The sequence below is a fragment of the Taudactylus pleione genome, unplaced genomic scaffold (assembly GCF_031769625.1).
Source record: "Taudactylus pleione unplaced genomic scaffold, aTauple2 ptg000083l, whole genome shotgun sequence".
NCBI lineage: Eukaryota > Metazoa > Chordata > Amphibia > Anura > Myobatrachidae > Taudactylus > Taudactylus pleione.
In genome coordinates this window covers 914,647-919,877 of record NW_028284485.1, presented here as the reverse complement: position 1 = coordinate 919,877, position 5,231 = coordinate 914,647, and positions in this window count along the sequence as shown.

Sequence of the window (5,231 nt, the reverse complement as noted above, 5' to 3'; positions counted from 1 at the left end):
TATCATGGGCAGTCCTTTTATTCCTGTCTCCGTGATTCATTTAAAAAAAAAACTTTATTAGTGTAACAATTAAAATTGACACAGTGTGTCAAGTGCTGTTATATTGTAACAATTAGTAATCAATAAAACTATACTAGAAGTATGTTAAAATTGTATGTTTTCTTATAAATAAAAATAAAAATATATAAAAAGAAAAAATATAGATAGATAGATAAAATATGATTCAATATCAATATTGAGACCTTGTTGTTTAAGAGTTTTTAATAAGAAAATCCATTTGCTTTCTTGTTTTTTTTTAGCTCCTTCACTATATCGCCCCCCCTCCAGTTTGCTGTGACTTTTTGAATTCCTATAAATTTAAGCCCTGAGGGTTTTTTATGTGCTTCTAAAAAGTGCTTGGAAACACTATGCATGGTAAGGCCTTTTTTTATATTATTTATATGTTCCGCGATGCAAGTTTTTATTTTTATTTTAGTTTGATCTATATATTTTAGTCTACATGGGTATATTAAAAGGTAAATAGCAACTTCGGTGTTGCAAGTAATATGATCAGAAATATAAAATTCCCTTTAATTTGATGAGAATGATGTAATTGATGATGTGGAGCGGTCTTCTTTTTTTTAGATTCCTGCACCCTTTACAGTCTAGGCATCTGTGAAAACCCTTATTTAATAATTTCTCGTTATTAATTTTTCCTACTGGGATATAACTGGATGTTAGTTTTTGCCTCAGGTTACTTGCTTTCTTATAAATAACCTTAGGTTTTTTTGGGATCATGGTTTTCAGATCTTTGTCCAATGCAATGCTTATGTAACATTTCTTCAATAAGTTTATTGTTATAATTATATTGTGTGAGAAATGCCAGTTCAAAGTTGTTTTTTCTCTATTTCTGATTATTGAAGAAATGTTACATAAGCATTGGCATTTATTGGAATTGGTCGAAGATCTGAAAACCATGATCCCAAAAAAAACCATATTTCTGATCATATTACTTGCAACGCCGAAGGTGCTATTTACCTTTTAATATGGCCATGTGGACTAAAATATATAGGTCAAACTAAAAGAAAAATAAAATCTTGCATCACGGAACATATAAATAATATAAAATGGCCTTACCATGCATAGTGTTTCCCAGCACTTTTTAGAAGCACATTTAAAAAACACCACAGGGCTTAAATTTATAGGAATTCAAAAAGTCACAGCAAACTGGAGGGGGGGGGGGCGATATAGTGAAGGAGCTAAAAAAAGCAAGAAAGCAAATGGATTTTCTTATTAAAAACTCTTAAACCACAAGGTCTCAATATCGATATCGAATTGAGTGTATTTTTAGAATAGTATTTTATCTATATTTTTTCTATTTATATACTTTTATTTTAATTTATATGAATGCATACAATTTTAACATACTTCTAGTATACAGTAGTATTATTGATTACCACGATTACTAATTGTTACAATATAACAGTACTTGACACACTGTGTCAATTTTAATTGTTACACTACTAAAGATAAAAAAAAAAAATCATGGAGACAGGAATAAAATGACTGCCCATGATAAGTGATGTCATCCTTGAAAAAGTACATAAAAGTACTAAAGTAAAAAGTACATACTGTACGAAACGCGTTGGTGACGGAGCTGTGTGCCCCATGATCCATTCTCCCCCTAAAAAAGCAGGACGCTACTGACCCCTGAAAGGCGAGGCACAGAGACCCCTAGTTGAAGGGATAGAGTGAGAATGCCACCGCAGCACCACAAGACTACTCGTCCAAACAGCTGATTACAGACACCGGAGGGGAGGCTTCTAGGATAAGACTAGGGAATAGCATTTGCTGACTTCCCACAATCACCAGGCTACCTACAGACCACACCACTTGTTCATAAAAGAGCTATAAACTACACATGAGGAGATACGTCAATAGGAATATCATTCTATTACATTTGTAACAATTATAATGTGGTTTACACACACACATATATATATATATATATATATATATATATATACAAAAGTGCTCTTTCTTTGTTTATTATCACATCAGACTCTGCCTGCATATATTTTAGAGCAGTTTCCATCTTCTAATCATAAGGGGGACATTACATGGTGGTATAATTCCAAAATAAAGGAAGGCAAGTCTTGTAAATTAACTTGAGTGGTTCACTCAAGTGGTTCAAGTGGAATGAGTATAGGAGAGAGCAGGGCCGCTTCTCCATGCAGAGCAGGAATTTTGACATAAACCTTACTCTTCTTCAATCCCATTTCTGATGCTTAATCTACTGTAGTCTATTGTAAACTCAGTTATATGCTGTATTAGTTTGTATTACTGTATGTGAGATGTATTTCATTGAAGGACTTTGTCTTATATATTTGTACACCCATTTCCCCTTTTATATTTCTCTGGCCTCCTTTTTTTTATTTCTGTACCCCTTTGTATATATATATTTTTTTTTTAAATTCAATAAAAATTTATTGGGGAAAAAAAAACCTAATTGAGTACATATGCAAAGTTTTACTAATATTTAAAAGTTGTGTATAGCTCTATACCAGTAGCATATGCCAGAGGTTTACGCCATCAGATATGTTTCTATCCAATTTTTTTAAAACTTTTGTTTTGATAGCAAAATATGCATTTGCTGTTCTGTTTTACATTAAAAAAAACTCAGATAAAAATTGATACAAAAAAATTGATAAAATATGCCCACGAGATCATATAATATATGCAAAATCGTGTAAGGTGCTTGTGTTTCACTAAAGATAAAAAAAAAAATATGCTAAACTTCAACCAAATATAATAAAAAAATATATCTTTACTAAATAAAATAAATATAACCATGCAACATAAACAACACAAATTTGTATTAAAAAATACCCATGGATGCTGACTCTTTCAAATATAGAGATATATGTCTGTCAGTATAGATCATTAATTTTCTTTTTGAGTTTATAAAATATATGCACAATCAATGAAAAAAGAACATATAGGGCCTGATTCTTAGGGGGAGATGTACTAAGCTCTGGAAAGTGATACATAGTAGAGTGATAAAGTACCAGCCACTCAGCTCCTAACTGTCATGTTACAGGCTGTTTGAAAAATGACCATTAAGAGCTGATTGGCTGGTAGTTTATCACTCTAGACTTTATCAATTTAGAGATTAGCACATCTGCCCCTTAGTCAGAGACAGCCTGCTTATTAGTGCAAGAATCCACTTTTGTATAGTATAAATCCATGCAATCACTATCTGCAGCCACAGCCATAATCATTAGTATGGGCACTTAAACCAGCCCCAATGTGGGTGGAAATATTCATCTGAATTAGATGTCCCATTTCTGTCTGCATGGTATGATCAAGCAAAGGTGTTGGCTTACAAGCCCACGACACTCCCACAAACCAGAAGAGTATGTCGAGTAGGGATGAGTGGGTTCAGTTCCCAGAGAACCGAACCCACCCGAACTTAATGGATTCGAGTCAGATCCGAGTCGGCTTGAGTTTTCCCGCCTGACTCGGATCTGAAATTGAGGCAAAACATCATCATCCCGCTGTCTGATTCTTGTGGGTTTTGGATTCTATAAAGGTCCTGCGATCGCTACCATTTTTCATTCTGGCTGTCGAGAGTGAAGAGGGATGGAGCTGGGAGCTGTGCTGCTGTGCATACTAGGGCTGGCTACAGTTGTGTTGCTTAATGTCCATAAGGGCTGGCTGTTGTCCATATAGGGGCTGGCTGTTGTTGTGGCTAAGGTTGTCCTGTCCATCCATAGGGGCTCGCTGTCTGTTGTCCATATATAGGGGCTGGCTGCAGGGGCAGATCTATACTCCTGCTTTAGGGGGGGCAGTGTGTGTGTATATGCAGTGGTGGCAAGGATGTGCTTGCTACTGCATCGGCGATCCGTCCATCATCTTGGATCCCGAATTGGGGCACAGGGAGTGAGGTACGTTTCGCCTGGGTCCTCAGACTCTTCATTAATCCAGTTTTAGTCACCTGTAGGAGGAGGACCTTGTGTGTCATATCAGGGACAGGATAGACCAAGTAGAGCCCAGGGCAAAATGTCCTTTTGGTGCCCCACTTAAAAGGACAAAAAAATCAATACTGTATTTGTGTGTACTAAATAAAAACTCACCTTACCTATATGGTGGTTTCTCGGCAATGGGGAACATCTGAAGAAATTGATCCTCCATAGGCAGACAATGTCCTCAATCAGTAATCACTATTCATGTTGAAGATCACATGGTCTGGAAGATGCCTGTTCGTGTAGGAATATAACCAATGTCATCATTGTACAACAGAAGTTCAACCAGAAATGTGCCCCCTGTGTCCCCTCCAGCCCCCTGCCCCATGTTCCATCCAGCTTCCACCCTTCTATGTCCCCTCCAGTCCCCTGTCATTCCACCCTCCAGTCCTCTGTGTACCCCACAGCCCCCATCATTCCAACCTCCAACCACTTTTCATTCTAGCCTTAAGCCCTGTGTCCCCTCCAGCCACCTGTCATTCCAGCCTCCTTTTGCCTCCAGCCCATCATCATTCCAGCCTTAAGCCCTCTGTGTCCCCTCCAGCTACCTGTAACTCCAGCCTCCAGTCCCCTCCAACCCCTCATCATTTTAGCCATTCAGCCCTCTGTGTCCCATCCAGCCACCTGTCATTCCAGCCTCCTGTCCACTACAGCCCCTCATCATTCCAGCCTTCAGCCCTCTGTGTCCCCTCCAGCCACATGTCATTCCAGCCTCCTGTCCCCTACAGCCCCTCATCATTCCAGCCTTCAGCCCTCTGTGTCCCCTCCAGCCACATGTCATTCTAGCCTCCTGTCCCCTCATCATTCCAGCCTTCAGTCCTCTGTGTCCCATTCAGCCCCCTGTCATTCAGCTTTCAGCCAGTGGTGTCCCCTCCAGCCAGCTGTCATTCCAGCCTCCAGCCCCGTGTCCCTTCCAACCACACAACATTCCGGCCTCCTGTCTCCCCTATAGGCCTCTGTCATCCTGTCCACCCTCCAGGCCCCTGTCACTCCAACCTCCAGCTCCGAGTGACCTCAACAACCAATCAGCTCCCCAGCCCCCTCCAACTTACCTTCATTTCAGCAGCTGGACTGCTTCTTTTTTTTTTGAGCTTGGAGTCCTGCTGCTCCAACCATGGCAGCCAGGGTAGTGTGCACTGCCTGCTCCTCAGGCATTTCCTCTTCCTGAGTACTTGTCCCTGCATAGAGCCAGCTGGATCAAGGGGGCATGGCCTAATCGTGGGTCCG